The following is a 19,717-nucleotide window of genomic DNA, read 5'->3' on the forward strand; positions in this document are numbered from 1 at the left end:
ATATGTAGTTAGCCGTTTGCGATTCGCAAATGCCGAAATTCGGCGAATTTCGGTGTTTGCGAATCGTAAACGGCGTTTTGATATGTAGGTGCCACTTAGCAAAATAAGGAATCGCAAAATTTGCGATTCCTTATTTTGCTTATAGCATTTAAGGAATCGCAATTTTGTGATTCCTTAAATGCTATGTAGGGCTGCTTTAAAAATTACGATTTTTGCATTAGGAATCGGAAAATACCACCTACTTCAAGTAGATGGTATTTTGCGAATTCCTTCAAAAATGCCTTTTTTTTAAAAATTCAAGGTGCCATGTTGCGCACAGACATGCCCTTAGGGCATGTCTGTGCGCCACATGTACTTACAGGCACATTCCAGGGGTGCAACAGGTGTCTTTGGACACCCTGGCACCCTTGGAATTGCAATTCTCAAATTGTGATTTTCTCATAGAAAATCGCAATTTGAGAATGTATCTCAATTCATTCCTATGGGCCTCTTAGCCCATTGGAATGAATTGGACACTCATTCCTTAATTGCGATTCGCAATTTGCTAATCGCAATTAAGGAATGTTAGAGATTCACAAAAAAATTGCAAATTTTTACCTACATTCCATTTTGCCATTCTCAAATAGTGATTCCGTAAAAATCGCTATTTGGGAATGGCAACATGGAAATTACCTACATATGCCCCTTGGTGCTAAAGATAGTTTTTTCAGGCCAACCCCAATGGAGCGTGGGTCTGATACACCAAGCGGGTTCATACCAGTCTAAGATTTTGCCTTCTGACTTGGTCTTTTTTATAAACCTCCACATCCTTCAATAGGGCAAGACTGCCTGAGGCTGTGCCTGAGAAAGATGCATAGAAATTAAATGCATTTGCCATGAATCTCTGGAGGTCTATGAATGTCACTTTTTTTAAAGTTTCAACATTTTGGGGTTTCTTGAGCAGTTCCTCTGGGTCACTTCTATGGCTCCCAGGACCTTATGGTTAGCACTTAGAGCCCAGGACTCACTCCTGTAAAGATCCCCAGCAGGGTCCAATCCTGGTCTACTTGTTAATGATCAACTGGTCACTACAGGCAAAATACCTCTTGCAGCTCCAGTAGCAATACAGCAGGTCAGCCAACTTGAAGTCCACATCTTTGTCCCACGTTTAAGAGGGGCAAGGTCCAGTCCTTCAGATCTCCTCTCATGTTACATCAAACAGGGTCCAGTCCTCTTCTAATCTTCCGCGGGTCCAGTAAGTTATCTCATCAGGGTTCCTTGGGGTGCCATAGTTATGGATTGCACTAACCAGTGTGTGGGGTGACTCCTGGTCTCTCCTAACAAATAAGGTAAAAGTTGTCATGGGTACACCTAGCCACTTTTTCAGTAGTTCCTGTTTGCCCTGCTGAAAACAAACCCACAGTGTGTCTTACTCCTGAAATATAAAACAGGGGAACCCTTACTCCCGTGTGCAGAGAGCTTTCTGTCCACTTAAAGGAATGGTGGGGGGAATAAACAGTTCTCTCCCCTGCGTCTGCTTCAAACTTGTTGTGGCTAATGTGTGTCTGGGGAATAATGATTTTCCCTTCTCCAGGTTCCACTATTTAATAAACTGTGAACAAAAAGACCTCACTTTTGTCCCTTTCAAGTAAGTTCCTAGATCCTCGACTGCAGTCCTTCCTGAGTTGCTAGGGTCCACATGTCCCACACTCATTCCATCCTGTCATGAGGCCCAGGAAATGTTCACACCTCCTCAAGGGCAAGCACTGGCTGGGCAGCTGTTGACGGTTAATGCATATGAGAGTCCAGGACCTAAAGACTATTCTAGCTGCCTCCTGTCAAAGGTTATAGCTTTACGTTTATTATCATTGCTTTGACATTTTCTAGGATCCAGCTACAACCCTGCCAGTAAAATAGTTTTTTTGGAGCTTGTCACTGTATGAACATGTGAACTTTAATTCCACACATATTCTACTTTTAGATGGCATAGACCATCATTTGTGGACAAGAAGGAAATCATAGGTGTGACTTAATATATACAGGGTTTCTCACCTGTCAAAAAAGGCTGTTTTGACAAGTTTGACAGCAGGCTATTAGGCTGTGCAGGCAGGCTACACATAGTAGACCCAAAGCCATTTTAACAGGCCAAACTTGGGTATGGCACAATAGGTGCTGCAGTCCACAAGTGGCATCTAACGTCCATGTTCAGAATGCATTTTCTACACCATATAGGAGGGTTTATAGGCAAGTTAAATATGTCAATCGGGGTAAACCAATTTAACCATACAGGCACTTTGCTCCTCTTTAGCAGGCATAAAGTACAGAGAACACTCAGTCCAGCAAAAATTGGATTCAGCAAAATGTGAAAATGTGAAAAATCAGGGTTGACTTTGCAGTAAAGGCAGATTTGCTACAACACTATTCTCTAACAAAATAGGGACCCATCTGTCACCTAGCTTGCTGTAACGACCATTAATTGTAACACGGGACTCTTGTCCATTTTACAATGTTACTCTACTTCAGAGGTAGGTTTGCCCTATACAAATACACATACATAAGTATATAAGCATACTTACATCAGTAGTCCTTTCACCCGACTATAAAACACTTTTAACTACTGTTTTTCTTTACAAGCTAACAAGCTATCTAAACAATAGTCTAAGCAGTGAAGTTTGTTATCATTGGAGAACTTCATGTGGGCCAAATTTCACACCTCAAAAGTAACTTTGCTTAAAACCCATCTAAAAGCAGGTCTTGTACGTTTTTTCACCAACAAAATTAACTTTTTGCTTGATTTTTCACCCTTTTCTCACTTTAAAAAAAAACAATACTTTGTGAATTTGTCGCAGATTCCACATTTGAAAAAATACATTTTGTAAAACATGCAAGGTCAAATTCATAGATGTGGAATGCGCCTTATAAACATAGACTCATAGTCCTTAGTCCATGCAATATTTAATCCATAATAGTGAATTTTCCTCCTCCGTGTCACTATAATTCAAGTTTTAGAATAGCTGCAGAACTCACCCCACTGAATTCTCAGAAGAATGTGACGGAAGCGCCTAGTGCGGCCTGATCCATCAATTTAAAGTTATATTTAATGTAGTGTATTGCACATAATGTTAGAAGGGTCACGATACTGTTAGACTTGTAATATAGGATTCCCTATTACACCCAAATGTGTTATCCTGGACACTTCTCCCTCTCTATTTGCTGCATTTTTCTCATCTGCCTAACTCTAATGCATATAGACACAAAATCTTGCATTGAGGCCATTTTAAAATATTGACATTTATATTCACCTTGGTGCTTAGCAGTGTGATCCGGGAAGGAATCACAGCAGCTAGTGAGTAAACCAACAGAAATGTGCACATGACGGAGCCAATTCCTTCACAGTGTCATGGTAAGATTATATATAGGTGGTGGGAAGAAGCATAAAGTACTGTGAATAAGTGCTGAGATGTTGATTGTGAGTAGTCCTGGCAGGTCCTACTAAGTATTTAAGCATTTTGATCAAATATCTTAAGATAGGTAACATGACACACTGCTCATGAAGCTACCATTCTCAATGAAAATTTTATTATTTGAGTAAAGTGAATGCACTGGCAAGTCTATTGATTTTTAGGACACTAAACTCACAGCAGAACCCTCACTACCACATCGCCAAATCCACACCCGATTCCCATCATCGCTGTACTGTCTTTATATACTGTCAAACAAAACAATACTAAAACTTGAACAGGAGTTCCTGAAGCCCGTCACCCAGAATATGTAGTTTAGGGTTATGGACAACAAGTTTCCATATTTACTTTGTCCAGTGGACAAGTAGGGCAGCCTCGACCCTCGGTAGTACAAGCACTTTGGCTACCAGTTTAAAGTACCTCAGAATGTTGTGAGAAAGAGAATTGTCCACCACTAAGAGAAAATGTATATCCACATAGATAATAATTCCTATTTATATATGTGATTCATTAATGCAAACCCTATCAGGGTGAGCCATCTCAAGAAATCCAATGAGCTGCAGTCTCAGCTTGCATGACTTATAGTTGTTCTATTTTAAAGTATACACCTTTGCAAAAAGTAACAATTTGAAGGGATTTATAATACTCCCGGGATGCTCCCTTATTAACACCTTAAGAGCGTCGAATGTTCAGCGCCCAGTGCTGAACATTCGAAGAACGAATGCTGGCCCAACGGCCAACGGTCGTGCGCAGCACTGGCAAGGTAGTGCTCGCGACGACCGTTGGCCGACGGCAGCACTTAAGGTGTTAAAAGCAAAGACAGGAAAAAGCATGAAAGATTAGTGATTATTTGCTTTCAAAAGAACATTTAATATAATAAATGGCAATTTGAAAAAAATGTATAAACCATTGCAACTTGTAATACCATTTCTCTGTGGTAAAGTTTAAGAAAACTGTGTTCTATCCATGAGAATACTAAAAAAATTAAATAAAAAAAATAGCTTTCGAGAATCAGTGTGAAATATTGTGGAAATCTTGAAAAAATCTATCCTTAGGCCTAAGGCCTTCAACTTGTGCAAATGTATACCCAAGCAAGAAAACTCTACGTCCAATTCAGGCATTACACACTACCCCTTAGGGCCTTTTCGCATAAATGGTCTGATAACAAATCACTAGAATGTCCAGCATTTGGGACAAAGGAGGAGTCAGCGCCCCATGTCTTCTTTTTCTGTCCATTTTATAAGAACTTCAGAAAGCGATGGCTTACTCATTTGTGTAGACATTTGGGTCTTAAGCAGTATTACCAGGCACTGAGGATTTTAAAATGTGATACTTCTCAACCAATTGTATTCTCTGTTTCCTGCTACTTACATGCCATGTGGCGAAGGCACTGGTCATTTATTAAGAACTAGTCTTGGGGTCAATATTTTGCCTAGTCCTGTTGGCTGTGTGATATCTTCATTCTGATCTTATCATATTTTTAACTGGTACATATCCTTTTTACCTTTTTTAACTTCCTTTATCTTTTTAGCCTTTGAGAAATGTAATCTGTGTCTTTTTTGCAATTACTCATATTTATCATGATGCTTTTTGAATGAGTGTATTATGTATTTCGCATCTTTTATGGTCTTTGACCAAAATAAAGATCATTTGACTGACTGGCAAAAGTATAACTTTTCAGGAAATCGGAAGAGTTTACACGAATAGTCGTGGAAATCATACTCTTAGCACCTTTTCTGAATTCCTTTTTCACACAAGAATGGAAAGGGGGGACCACTCGGTCCCCCCGAACGTATGGTTGGGGGCCCAGATCCTCCCAGGAAACCATTTTGGGCGGGGGCGTGTCACGGCTGGTATGCCCAAAGCGGCGTAGCCGGGGCGCGCCTTTTCCCGCCCAAGAGGGGTTGTCCTACACACTCACACCGATGACCACGCCCAGTAGGCGTACCTGGGGCGGGTACACGCCCTCCCGAAGAAGAATAAAGAGAGCGGGAATCTGAAGAAGCGTCCTCTTGTTCCTGTGCTTGGAAGGCTGCACCCACTCGTTGACCGTGAGCCCTCGACGGAACAAGGAGCCATTTTTGAGAATGTATAATTCTTGTGTTTCTCTTTCAGCGACTTCAAGGCTAAAAGACCTAGGACCGTTTCTGATCGTCTTAGAGTGAATACTCGAAAGGAATGCCTGGCAAAAAGGCAGGAAAGAAGTCCGAGACTGACCAGATGCTCCGGATGTTGGTTAGCAGAATGACGAAGATGGACCGAAACGTTGGACGAGATATGGCGAACATGAAGAAGCAGATGGCTGCGATGAACAATCCGGGTAAACCGAAGAAGGTAATAGGTCCGGCATTGCCAGGTGTTGCCCCAGAGGGTAGGGGGAAGCGGGTCAGGAATAGGGCCCCAGGGGGGGAGGACCCCGTTACCGAGTTACCCCCGGTGAGCCCTGCCATTCCGGTCGAGGCCCCGGTCCTTCCAGACGCGGGTCAGCCGATACCGGTTGTGATTACGCCCGCTAGCGAGGAGGATATGCCGCCTGAATTGGCCGCCCAGTTGGCTGCATGGCTCGGCAAGAAAACAGGGGGTGCTACGGCACCTGGAGACACGGCCGCAGAGGCTAGGTTACTAATGCAGCAGTTGCGGCAGTCGCGAGATGCCGCAAAGGCGAATTTCCCTCTTGTCCCCCCACAGGTATCCTCGGAAGGACCGGCAGCTGGCGTGGAAAAAATAGCAGGAACGTCAACCGAACCGGGTAAGCAGGCATTGCCAATTGCGGGGGGGGGCTCATTGCCCTCAAGACGGGAGAAAGTGGTTCAACATATCCCGTTGGCCACGAAGGAATTAATTTGGGCAGACAAGTGTGTTAATATGTTTTCTCTGTTAACTGACCATCGTGAGATGGAGTATGCTAAGACGCAGAAAGATTTGTGGCACCCGAGTGTTTGGCGAGCCAAGATGGCGGGATTCAGGGTGGATGAGACTATAACAAATTGGGCCAAGGCCTTTGCGATGTTTACTGCAATTATTGGGGAGCGTAAGCCTGAGGTATTACCCGAATTATCTTGTTATCAGGCACGTATAATGGATTTTGATGAAACATATGAGGGGAACGAATGGATGGGTTACGACATGAAGTTCCGTAAGGCCAAAGAGTATGATTCATCTCTGACGTGGGATTGTCACGACTCGATTTCTTGGCAGAAGCAGCTCCTGCTGGGCACGACAAAGACGTCCTCGCCAGGCGGGAATGGGACGGGGCTTTCCCGCCAACAGCCGGCGGTGCCCTTTCGAGCGGGCGCCGGTGGTGATCACCAATCAAAGACCGGGGGGAATGGGGAAAGCGGGGGGTCTGTTGGAGCTTTAATAGAGGTAACTACTCTAGACCGCAAGGGGCATGTAAGTTCAGGCATGCGTGTGCGGGTTGTGGGAATTCCTCGCACCCGGAAAGTTCGTGCAGATCCAAAAATAGAGGGTCGGGAGGTAAGGGAGGGTCCAAACAGGACTGAGGAGGATCACCGTGTACGGTTACCTACCCCCGTTGATATCATGGCAATAACCCCCTGGCTAAACAAATACCCTGATCATGTCTCCGCTGGGGTGCTGAGGAACGGATTCTTATATGGTTTCCGCATCCCAGCGGGGGATTTTCGTGGGGAATCACTTTGTAGAAATCAATTATCGGCTCGGCATAATCCAGCGGTGGTAGAGAAGAAGATTGGAAAAGAGGTTTTACTAGGCCGGGTGGCGGGCCCATATCAGCACCCTCCAGTGGCAAATTTTGTCTGTTCCCCGTTGGGAGTAGTCCCCAAAAAAGACCCAGGGGAGTTTAGGATGATCCATAACTTGTCAGCACCGAAGGGTCTCTCGGTGAACGAGGCGATCGACCCAGGAGTTTGTTCGATGCGGTACGCATCCTTCGATGATGCAGTCACCATGTTGAATCGCCTGGGGCCTGGAGCGCTGATGGCGAAGTCAGATATCGAGTCGGCGTTCCGGTTGCTCCCGGTACACCCACAGGACCAGCGTCTGTTAGGCTTTGTGTTCCAAGGACGTTACTACATGGATAGATGCATGCCAATGGGTTGCTCCATCTCTTGTGCCTATTTTGAGAAATTCAGCTGTTTTTTGGAGTGGGCGTTCACTGAGGCCACTGGGCATAGCCATGTTATGCATTACTTAGATGATTTTCTGTTCTTGGGGGCAGCCGGCGACACAACATGTGCGCAGGCGCTACAGGAGTTTTGCATCCTCATGAGGGAATTCGGGGTGCCATTGGCACCAGGTAAGACGGTGGGACCATCTACTTCACTCGAGTTTCTGGGAATTGAGCTTGATTCTGTGGAGGGATGTTTCCGTTTGCCGGTAGGGAAAATAGCGAAATTTAGGGCTTCCCTGGAACTGTGCCTTAGTAAGGAGAAAGTGACCCTGCATCAGTTACAAAAGGCAGTGGGTCAGCTTAATTTTGCCCTGAGGGTGATACCAATGGGCCGCCCCTTTTCACGCTCTATTGCACAGGCTATGGTCGGTCTCAAAGAAGGACACCACCGCACGAGACTGTCTGCAGAGGTTCGCCAGGGCATGCGTATTTGGTTAGCATTCCTGGCGGACTTCAACGGTTGAGTAGTGTGGAACAAGCCGCCAGCGTCTTCGGACGAGCTAGGTTTGTGGACTGACTCGGCGGGGAGCGTGGGATTTGGCGCCATTTTCGGCAATCGATGGTCGGCGCAAACATGGCCGACATGGTGGCACACCAGCGGTCTCACAAGTAACATTGGTTTCCTAGAGCTATTCCCTATATTTGTGGCTCTGAGGGCATGGCCGGACGAGTTCAGAGATCGCTCTGTGGTATTTTGGTCTGACAATATGACTGTTGTTGAATGTATAAATAATCAGGCAGCACGCTGCAAGTGGATATTGAGACTGCTGAAAGAAATTGTACTAATTTGCATGAGATTAAATGTACAATTCAGGGCAAAGCATGTGCCGGGGGTACTGAATCATGCTGCTGATGCAGTCTCTCGTTCACATATGCGGGCATTCAGGGGTTATCTACCTACTGCGGACCTAGCGGCGGCACCATTCCCCGAAGTACTCTGGCTACTCGGTGCCCCGGATTACAAGACCTCGTGGCAGCAAGCTTAGCCCCCAGGACAAGGAAGGCATACGAAGGAGCATTTCATTCCTATTGTGCATTTTTGGGTCCGGCAGGGGATCAGACATGGGATCAGGAGGATTGCTTCCTGAGGTTTCTGGTAGCATTACATAGGGAAGGCCGATCAGTGGCAACGGCCAATAGGCACCGGGCTGCCATTTCATTCATGGCGCAGGTGCATGGCGTCAAGGACCCGACATCTTCCTTTTTGGCAAAGAAAGCCCTCCGTGGCTGGCAGCGCCTTGAGGGTCGGAGAATAGACGAGAGGCGCCCAATTGGATTAGAGAGGTTGTCCCTGCTCATGGCGATACTACCCACGACATGTTCCTCCCAATTCGAGGCAGTTCTGTTCCGGGCCGCTTTTGCATTAGCATTCCATGGGGCTATGCGGGTGAGCGAACTGGTAGCAAAGAATAAAAACGATGTGGAGGGAGGTCTGTGTAGGAATCACATCCTGATTAGGGGTGATTCAATGGTGGTTACAATAGCTAAGTCCAAGACTGACCAGACAGCTATGGGAGACAGTGTTGTGGTCCAGCGCATGCAAGGGTCCCCCATGTGCCCGGTAAAGTGTATTGAGGAATATCTGGCGCTGAGGGCGGCTACATGGGGTGGGAGTCTGCTGAGACACATCGATGCCACCCCACTGACGAGGTTTCAGTTTCAGAGGGTGCTAACATTGGCAATCGCAGCGGCGGGCTTGGACCCGGGCGATTTTGGGACCCACTCCTTCAGGATAGGGGCTGCTACTGAGGCTACAGCCAGGGGTCAGAGTGTCCAAGAGGTGAAACTGTTGGGACGATGGTCCTCGAATTGTTTCAAAAGGTATGTGCGGTTGCACATGTTGTGAAGTCAAGTTACATGCACTCACGCTTCTTGTCTTCTGTTTGATTTGCATTTTCTCGAGCATGTTATGCGGGGCGGAATTTGCAGTCGACCCGGCACCTGGGGACCAGCGGTCAGAGATCACCGGCTGAGGAGAGAGTGGTGTGGGTCGTGGGCCACTCATACGTGAGGCGGGCCGGGGACGTATTCAAGGCAGGTGACGCGACTCACGCAGCTGGGGAATACGGGTACAGAGTGACCTTCCACGGTAGGGGCAGGCTCTGTATTGACCAGTTCGAATCTTTTATCGAGGGACTCTTAGGGCGGCAGAGGTCACCGCCATCTGTAATCATAGTACACCGGGGGGGGCAAGGCCATGGTGACACTCGGTAGGCGAGTATATCTCGAGCGAGTTTTGTCTACCGTTAGCTGGCTGGCAAAAAGGATCCCGGGGTGCACGATTGCATGGTCCCACATGATTCCCAGGACGGTATGGCGGGGGGGGCCTTTCGGGAGGGGAATGTCTTACCAATAGGAGACTTCATAGCATGGCTGAGGGGTTTAAGAAAGCATGACCTTTAGGAGGAGTTTTTTGGGGGGGCCGGATAGCCGGTCAACTATCCGGCCTGTGGCGGTAAGGTCATGATCGGTGAGCAGTAATTTCAAGGTCCCTAGAGGGGGGCACCACCCACTATGGATGGGAGCGCCTGGGGGGAGGCGGCCATTGGCCCCTCCCTCGGGGAGGCAGCACCCACTAAGTGTGGGTTGCCCAGGGGAGGAGGCGGCTTTATGCCCCTCCTACGAATTTCCCGGGGCCCGGATATCCGCGACGGCGGATGTGATAGACAGTGTGGGGTGGGAGGGGGAGTCCACGCTGCCTTCTTACAGACACCTTACACGGGTCCTCGGACGACCTTTAAGATGGTGTCGAGTTTAAATGGGGGGCCCCCAACAAGACAAGGGAAATTGGAGTTGGCACAGAGGGTACAGTCCTCTGCGCATGCGCCACTCACACCGTGAGGGTGAGAGTTTTGGTAGTAGGGATCTGACACCGGTTGCGACCTTGCCGTTGGCCCGTAATGCTAGGATGTACAATTTTAATTTAGAAAGTATGCATTTGCAGGATGTTAGACTCGGCTAGGAAAACCTTTGTATTAGAGATTTGTTAAGGTTAGCCAATGAACATGTCTTCATCGAAATGTAATAAATGAAAATTGTACATGATATGAAACTTTAATTTAATGTTTTCATTTTGTTTCATATTTTAATAAATACGGCCGGGAGGGTAACTCCCTCCTGCCTTCCAAAAGTTCAGAACTACGTCAGTCTCCCATCATTGGGGATTGTGTTGGGAGGGGGTGACAGGCATCCCGGCCATATGGAAAGGGGCGACCACTCGGTCCCCCCGAACGTATGGTTGGGGGCCCAGATCCTCCCGGGAAACCATTTTGGGCGGGGGCGTGTCACGGCTGGTATGCCCAAAGCGGCGTAGCCGGGGCGCGCCTTTTCCTGCCCAAGAGGGGTTGTCCTAGACACTCACACCGATGACCACGACCAGTAGGCGTACCTGGGGCGGGTACACGCCCTCCCGAAGAAGAATAAAGAGAGCGGGAATCTGAAGAAGCGTCCTCTTGTTCCTGTGCTTGGAAGGCTGCACCCACTCGTTGACCGTGAGCCCTCGACGGAACAAGGAGCCATTTTTGACCCACCCTCCAGCCCCTTATGGCAATGTTCGTTTTGCAATAAAGTTTTGCTCTGACAACATCTTTTTTCCCTCCGTATAGCAGGAGAATGAATGTCTAGATTAACGATATGCTTTTATCTGTCTGTTTCTTTCAGGAGTAAACAGTTTGAGACAATTGAGTATGCTGATATTTTCTTCCTTAGTAGGTGAACAAACGTCGTATTTATTTTTTGGTCGGGCGGTAAGGTCATGATCGGTGAGCAGTAATTTCAAGGTCCCTAGAGGGGGGCGCCACCCACTATGGATGGGAGCGCCTGGGGGGAGGCGGCCATTGGCCCCTCCCACTGGGAGGCGGCACCCACTAAGTATGGGTCGCCTAGGGGAAGACGGCCATAGACCCCTTCCAGGGGAGGAGGCGGCTATATGCCCCTCCTACGAATTTCCCGGGGCCCGGATATCCGCGACGGCGGATGTGATAGACAGTGTCGGGTGTAAGGGGGAGTCCACGCTGCCTTCTTACAGACACCTCACACGGGTCCTCGGACGACCTTTAAGATGGCGTCGAGTTTAAATGGGGGGCCCCCAACAAGACAAGGGAAATTGGATTTGGCACAGAGGGTACAGTCCTTTGCGCATGCGCCACTCACACCGTGAGGGCGAGAGTTTTGGTAGTAGGGATCTGACACCGGTTGCGACCTTGCCGTTGGCCCGTAATGCTAGGATGTACAATTTTAATTTAGAAAGTATGCATTTGCCTTTGTATTAGAGATTTGTTAAGGTTAGCCAATGAACATGTCTTCATCGAAATGTAATAAATGAAAATTGTACATGATATGAAACTTTTATTTAATGTTTTAATTTTGTTTCATATTTTAATAAATACGGCCGGGAGGGTAACTCCCTCCCGCCTTCCAAAAGTTCAGAACTACATCCGTCTCCCATCATTGGGGATTGTGTTGGGAGGGGGTGACAGGCATCCCGGCCATACCTTCACATGCATAGTTTTTTTTCGACATTCAAGACATTGCGGTATACCTGGATTATTCATTTAAATTAATAGAGAAATGAAACACAAACGAGGATATCACTTCCCCAACCTCTAACAGGAGTGTGTTTGGCACTTTATTTCACAGTTTACACTCCTGGGGTCTATAGTCAGTCATGGTAAACTTATCTGAGAATATTTATCTTGGCAGAATGCACTGTCTCAGTCTTCATGTCCAATGTTCTGATGACTGGTTTACGGGGTGCATGGGGCTGATGAAGCTCCCAGTAATCTGGGTGCCGCGACTGTTGGGCAGAGCAGGATTGGAAATGGATTTTATATGATCCTTAGCTGTAGGGTGCTCTTTTCTCTCTTTCTGTCTCTTCATTTAAATTTCCCATCCTTTCCTTTTCACAGTAATATCTTCAGAATGCGTCTAGAACTCTCTAATTTATGATAGGTTTATTGTCGCTGGTTACATCTTTGGAGCAAAGTGGATTGAATACTGTACAGATGTTGGAATAACAGTTGCTTTTCAATTTTAATAAAATACATTATTTAGACAATAAAGTCTATCAAAGTGCCTAAAATTACAAGTAACATTACATGATGGTTGGTTATCACAATGTTTCAAAGGAATAACAGTTGTTAATTCTCTGGATTTCACACTTAGACTATTTTCCGCGACTTTGTTGAAAACCTGGATTACAAGTTGTAAATGAATAAAGAAATGTGAAATGTGATACCTATATTTCTGCAAAGCCTCTGGATGACATTTTTTCAGTTTTTCCCTGAAGAAATATTTTCCCCATGGAGAAACTCTTTCAATACACTCACACCTTTTTTCTCTCACCCTTACAAAAAATGTACTCCTGCATTTGTCAAGAGAAGATTTCGGCCTTTTCCAGTGTGGAAGAGATTTTAGAGGATTTGGTAAACATGTAAGTCTGAGGCTGTGCTCAAACTCACGGGCATTCCACTGCACAGATTCACAGGACATTCAAGGCATGGGTCTAATTCCTTACAACTACTTCCATCCCTTGCTTATAAACTTTCAGAACAGTGGCAAAATCAGAGCCTTGCTAGAATACAAAACCTGATGTAGTGTGAGCCCTGGCATAATCAAAGAGACTGCTACCAAAGTTCTGATGCAATGAGAAAACCCGCATAATTTCTCACCGGGATGCACAGAATCACAAGGGACAAGTGGATTGCATCACAGGACAAGTGCATTTTTGAAGCATCTTGTCCTATGGACAAGTAGATATTTTATAAAATTCCACACGCCTTCTAAAGGACATTACACAAACATCTAACATTGTTAGCAAACGTACGCAAAACGAATCCTCTAGTACACTTCACACCACAAGCACCTGTACCTCACACACAAAGCCGGCTTTAGGGCGGTGCAACCGGCACAGCTGCACCTGGCGCTATTCTGGGGGGCGCTGTGTGTAGAAATAACTTATGCTCTTTATTCCTTGTATGTCCAGTAGATTTCAGAAACTGTAAAAATGTCAATATATATGTGATGATTAATGTTCCTGCTGAAGAGAGCTAGGGGTTTCGTCTAGTGGCATTTTTGACTCATCACAAGGTAGTGCAGGGGGGTGATATGCCTGCTGCAAAGAATTTGTACCATGCACATCATGGAACTGTATTTTATGAGGATATTACAGTGTGTTACTGATTTGGTTGCAGAGATCCTTTTGTTAATTGCAGTTCGCTGATTACAGTCCTAAAATCGCACAGTGACCTATGAACTGTCCTCAAAGAGCTGCATGCAAACTGCACGGCATCCTGTGATTACTACATCTTGCAACCCTCCCTATCTTATGTAACACTTTCTGTAGACTGGTGTACATGTATGATTCGCTGTCTCTGTATACTATTTGTATGATGTTAAGTCCTCCGACGCCCTACTGTGGTGTGAGTAGTGCTTTAAAACAAAAGAAATGCATGCAAAATACGGTTATGGAGAAACAAGGGCGCTGTCGAAGGGTGGTAGTGAGGGAATCCGTAGAGAAGGATGCCATTGGGGTGCCAAAATATTATTTCGCACAGGGCGCCACAAGAGCTAACACTGGCCCTGCTCGCAGAGGTAAGCCTTTCGAAATACTGCAGAACCCGAGCCCACGGTCAGGTGAAGCCCTTGGCCCGTGATCCGAGCTTTTTAAGGCCCAGAACTCAGAGGGGATTTAAAAAATCGCTATACAGTTTCATTTGTACATTATATTACTGTCCATTACATTACATGTACATTAGTACATTGCAGTCCATTACATTGTATTACATGTACATTAGTACATTGCTTTACATTAGTCTATGCATTAGAAGCCTCAATTTACCAATATTCTCTCTTCTTTAGAAAACCCAAGTTTCCTAACAAATCCAGCATTGTCCGCAGTTGGTTTAACGTTTCAATGCTTTCGCTCGTCGGATTACTTTGCCCTAGATTGGATATCCGAGTGGACAAAAACAACTATTCCGGAAATCACTGGTTTTTAGTTCCTTTTTGTGGCTTTCTATTTAGACAAAGGTGGAAAGCCCAGACGCAGCATTGCTATGAAGGAAGTTGGGAGATATTTTGAGAGTTTGATTCCAGCACGAGTCATTATCATTTCTCAGAAGTGTCTGTCTCTTTGCCAGCCCTTCTGAGACTCAAGACATTGAACCCTTTTTCACCCTTCTGACGCTCGAATGGCATACCAAACCGCACTCTTTTTTGTTTTATAAAAATGTATTTTGGTCAAAAAGTCTTACCGAGGGGCCTTCTGGCTCTGCCACCGCGGACTCTATCTGAAGGTCCCCCGTCGGCGTGAAGTGGTCCGTTCCGGTGAAGTCTCAGGCCAGTGGCAGCCCCTGCCGGCCGACAACATCCCCCTCACCAGCACATTCCACAGACATCTAGGACAGGGGGCACAGGGCGATGGGGTATCAGGCAACGGATGCAGTGTCGGAGGAGCCCAAAAAACAGAAAGCAACTGAAATCCACCAAGAAATCTGGAAACTTAGGAGCCCAAACCAGGAAACGGTCCCACCTTTCGTACCTGTGGGAATGTCGGGTCGGATTCCCGTAAAGCACAGCAGAGAAGAGTCTGAGCAGAGGAGGGAAAGGGGAGGGAAGTGCAGGAGGCGCACTGGTGATTGGGAAACCTGCTCTCGAGGCTAACGCGGCAACTCTATCTGTTCCGCTATCCTCCCTCCCACCTCACACTGCCCACGAGCTACGTATGCCAGCCCAACAAGGCAGAAGGAAGGCAGGGTGCTTTCGGTGGCGGGAGGCACGGCTGCTTACAGATTCATTTCACTTGGCTTTCTCGCTTCTTTTTGTGCTATTTGAAAAGCAGTACCATCGAACAGTCCTTAAAGTACAGGTGGGCCGGGCAGCAAGTTAACAGAAACAGCCAGCAGCAAACAGCATATAATATTATGACAACTACTCTTCTAAATTAAAAAAAGTGTTCCTTTACATTGCACAAGCGTTACGCCTTAGTACATCAGATTATATCACTGTTTTGAGAGGTATTTATTGAAAGTGATAGTTTTTAAACCTGAGTTCAACATTCCTGCCTCAACACCCGCCCTGACGACAATGCCCCAAGTGCACTGAGCCAAGTCAGTTCTCAGATGCACACTATACATGACCCAGATTCTTATTATAAAGAGAGAAACATTATGGTCTATTAGAACGTTGGAATGTTGAGCACACTAAAAACAATAGAGTGCTCCGGGTTTCTAATGGCCTGTAGAAGCCTGGAGCATCAACATTCCAATGTGTAACAAAGGCCGCACGGAGCCCGGGGTATTTCAACCTCCTCAGGTTATGTGAGGCCATTGTTTTACAAATTAGAACATTCTGCCCCATTCTCTAATAGCTTTAGAGCCCTCCTTATCAGGCTTTACCGGCCATTAAAGGCCTGCTCCCTTGTTAAAGGCCCTCGCCACAGGCCTTTAATGCTGGAGCGAACATTTAATGAAATGAAATGAAATGAAATGAAAAAGACATTTCTAAAGCGCACTGCGGCCAAGCGGCTTCCTGGCGCTGAGGAGCACATCAGAATCTACAGAGAGTCCCAGGGAGGTTAGCCGGGGAATGCCTGAAGAAAAAGAAAAGTTTTAAGGGCTTTACGAAAGTGAGAAAAAATAGGAATAGAGCGAATGGAGAGAGGGAGTTTGTTCCAAATCTGGGGGGCCAGCACAGAGAATCGGTTGCCCCCGTGCGGGATTTGCGGAAGCGGGGGACGTGAAGAAGAGAGAGAGAAGAAGAGCAGAGAGAACGGCTGGGGGCATGAGAAGAGATTAGAGAGTTAATGAAAAGCGGGGCAGAGCGAGCATGCGCCCGGAAGGCCAAGCAAGCTAATTTGAACTGAGACCTGAAAAGAACCGGGAGCCAATGGAGGGTTTTGAGGGCCGGGGTGATGTGGGAGGATTTGGGAAGACGAAGGATAAGGCGGGCCGCCTGGTTTTGAATGGCCTGGAGACGGCGAGTTTCGTAGGCGGGAATACCTACGTACAAGCCGTTTCCATAATCCAGGCGGGATGTAATGAGGGCCGTGATAATGGTTTTGAGAGCATCAACAGAAAAGAACCGGGAGATCTTACGGATTAGACGGAGGGAGGAAAAACAAGAAGACACAACGGAACTGATTTGGGTGTGCATGGACAGATCATTGCTGATCTTGATGCCCAAGGTCCGGACAGAGGGGACTGGGGAGGGGGGAGGGCCAAAAGAAAGGGGCCAGTGAGCTGAGGACCAGGGATTAGACGAGCCACCCGTGAGGACGAGCTCTGTCTTATCGGGATTGAGCTTCAAATGATTGAAGCTCATCCACTGGGAAATAAAAACAAGAGTGGAACAAAACTTAGGGAGAGAGTCAACTGGGGATGAAAGATCAAAGACGAGCTGGAGGTCGTCTGCGTAATTATACACAGAGACCCCCAGCTCGAGAAGAGAGGAGATGAGGGGGCGGATGTAAAGATTGAAGAGAAGTGGGGAAAGGGAAGAACCTTGAGGGACCCCACAGGTGACCGGAAGAGGGGGAGCAGAAAAATCAGAGAGGTGAACTGCCTGTGATCTGCCTTGAAGGAAGGACGCGATCCAGGAGAAGGCAGTGCCTTGGATGCCCGCTGCGCTGACACGGTCGAGAAGAATGGCATGATCGACCGTGCCAAACGCAGCGGACAAGTCCAAAAGGACCAAGGCCTGGGGGAGGTTGCTGTCAGCCTTCCCCTTAAGTTCATCCAGGACCGCGAGGACCACACCCTCAGTGGAGTGGCCAGGACGAAAGCCCGCCTGGTGGGAGGCCAAGAGATGGTTCTCCTCAATGTAGGTGGAGAGGCAGGATGTCACGTAGCTTTCGAGAATCTTCCCTAGGTAGGGGAGAAGGGAAATCGGCCTGAAATTAGATGGGAGAGAGGGGTCCAGGCCAGCCTTTTTCAAGATAGGAAAAACAATAGCGGATTTAAAGGAGAAGGGAACACAGCCCTAGGCCAAAGAAGTGTTGAGAAAAGTAAGGGGGGGGATGGGACAGCTGATATAGAGAGTTCTGAGGATCCGTGCGGGAGCACAGTCCGCAGGAGAACCGGACTTGACCTTGACAAGCAGGTCGAGAAAAAGCTCAGAAGAAATTGGTTCAAAATGATCCAGAACAGAGGGAGACAGATGAGAATGATCAGACAGTTCAGGTTGAGACACAATAGGAATATTGGCCTTAATGGTAATGATTTTATTGATGAAATAATCGTTCAAAGAATGACAGAGAGATTGAGAAGGGGCAGGGGAAAGACAGGCGCGATCAGAGGTGGCAAGACTGTGAACTAGTGAGAAAATCTCACGGGATTTGTTGGCCGAGAGGGCCACTCGCTCAGTGAAATATTTACATTTTGTCGCTAAGATGGCTTTTTTATAGTTGTTAAGGAGGGCTTTATATTTGAGGCGGAGGGTAGGGCAGTAGTTGCGTCGCCAATGACGCTCCGAGTGCCTGAGCTCTAATTTCAGGGATTTAAGGTCACTGGAAAACCACTTGTGAGCGTCATGGGGGCGAGCTGATTTGATCTTTTTAAGTGGGGCCACCTGGTCGCAAGCAGAAGAAAGCCAAGTGTTGATGGCATCCGCCTGACTTTCCAAAGGCAGGTCAGTCAGGGTAGGAGCAGATGAAGACAATAAGGAAGAAAGATCGTTAAGATCAGTCTCATTCCAGCTTCGAGCCAGGATGTTTTTAGGCAGGGGGGCTTTCTCAGCTTGACCCAAGTGGATAGAAAAGGAGATCATGGAGTGATCCGACCAGACACAGGGTAGAATGGAGGTGGCCGAGAGGTTACAGCTTAAGGACCAGATTTGGTCCAAGATATGACCGTGAATGTGGGTAGGGACCAAAACGTGAGGTAAGAGATTAAGGCACTGAAGTGTGGCAGAGAAATCTTTGGATGAGGAATCCTCCCTCGGATCACCCGGCCAAAAGTTGAAGTCACCGAGCAGGAGCAGCGAGGAATTATTTACCGCCAAGGTGGCCAGGAGGTCCTGCAAGGTAGACACGAATGATGGCATACTTTGGGGAGGGCGGTACATGAGGACCACCGTAAGGGGTACCGGGAGATTAAGAGAGCGGGCCACCAGAAAGTCAACACTGGGTATGCGGGGGTGCGGAAGAAGCTGGAATTTCATAGAAGAGCGAATTATCATTGCCACACCCCCTCCAGTTTTTCCGTCAGGGCGGTCAGCACGAAGGGTATAGTGGGTACTGTAAAAAGGGGTTCAAAGACAACCAGTAACCAAAGACCCTTTTATGTTGCCCGGCGGTGTCGCCTCTATGACCCACCAATATTAATCAATGAAGAAGCAGGCGCTGGAGACTGGAAGGCAGGAAACGAGGATTTTATTCTCTCCGGAGGAGAACACATCAATTCAGACAGCAAGTATCATCACGAGGTGCTCTAACCACATCTCTGAGGCCTGGCCTCTTATACTAGGGTTTATGACCTTTATTGCACATAACACATTCTCGCAACACTTTGATAGTTGAAAGAACATCCTCGGAATCTCCCCTTCAGGCCCGTTCCCACATGCATTTACAGTTGGATTCCCCACCCCGGTCACAACAGGTGATGGTTGTCGCACAGCAGGGCATTCCGCCGATTCACGGAATGCATGGGGTTGATCGGATCTCATAGGGTGGGGGCTTTGATCGGCTCGAGGGTCTTTTGATGGGGAGGGGAAGCTTCCTACTGTACGGGGTAATAAACAGTATCCGCAGGGCCAGGTGGCGGCCTGGGAACAAGGAAGACAAACGGGGACACAGGAAAAGGGGGTTTGCATCAAAAGGATCTGAGGCCATGAAAGGAATGAGGGGAGGTGTCGCGCTGGGAACAGGATGGGATTCTGTGGTGAAGCTGCGCTGAAGAGGGGTTTATGACCCAAGGCATGAGAGAGCGGGGGTTGTCAGTGTGCGGGGGGGGATGCTTGCGAGGTTAAGAGAGAGAGAGGGACGCGCTGGCTATCAGCGAGGGGCAGGGAGGCCATGGTGCTCAAAATGGCTGCCGCTTACGCGCACGAATGGGCTCGAAAAGGGGCAAGATGGCGCCGATAATGTTGACGTTTGCAGTCTAATCTTTAACAGTCCTCCCTTTTCAAC

The 19,717-nt window shown here is 47.4% G+C and overlaps 1 protein-coding gene across 4 annotated transcripts in view; it reads right to left on the reverse strand.

Moving 5' to 3' along the window:
* The window catches only part of HPN (hepsin), a 389,596-nt gene extending 374,323 nt beyond the window's left edge, over positions 1-15,273 (reverse strand). For 2 of the 4 annotated variants that reach the window (XM_086930022.1, XM_086930018.1), the window contains exon 1: positions 14,847-15,272. The gene's annotated coding sequence lies outside the window, so the exon portion shown is untranslated. Of the gene's footprint in view, positions 1-14,846 lie in introns of all 4 variants that reach the window. The other 2 variants (XM_086930020.1, XM_086930021.1) reach the window with 2 other exon arrangements.
* Positions 15,274-19,717: the final 4,444 nt, after the last annotated feature.

The sequence above is a fragment of the Lissotriton vulgaris genome, chromosome 7 (assembly GCF_964263255.1).
Source record: "Lissotriton vulgaris chromosome 7, aLisVul1.2, whole genome shotgun sequence".
Lineage (NCBI taxonomy): Eukaryota > Metazoa > Chordata > Amphibia > Caudata > Salamandridae > Lissotriton > Lissotriton vulgaris.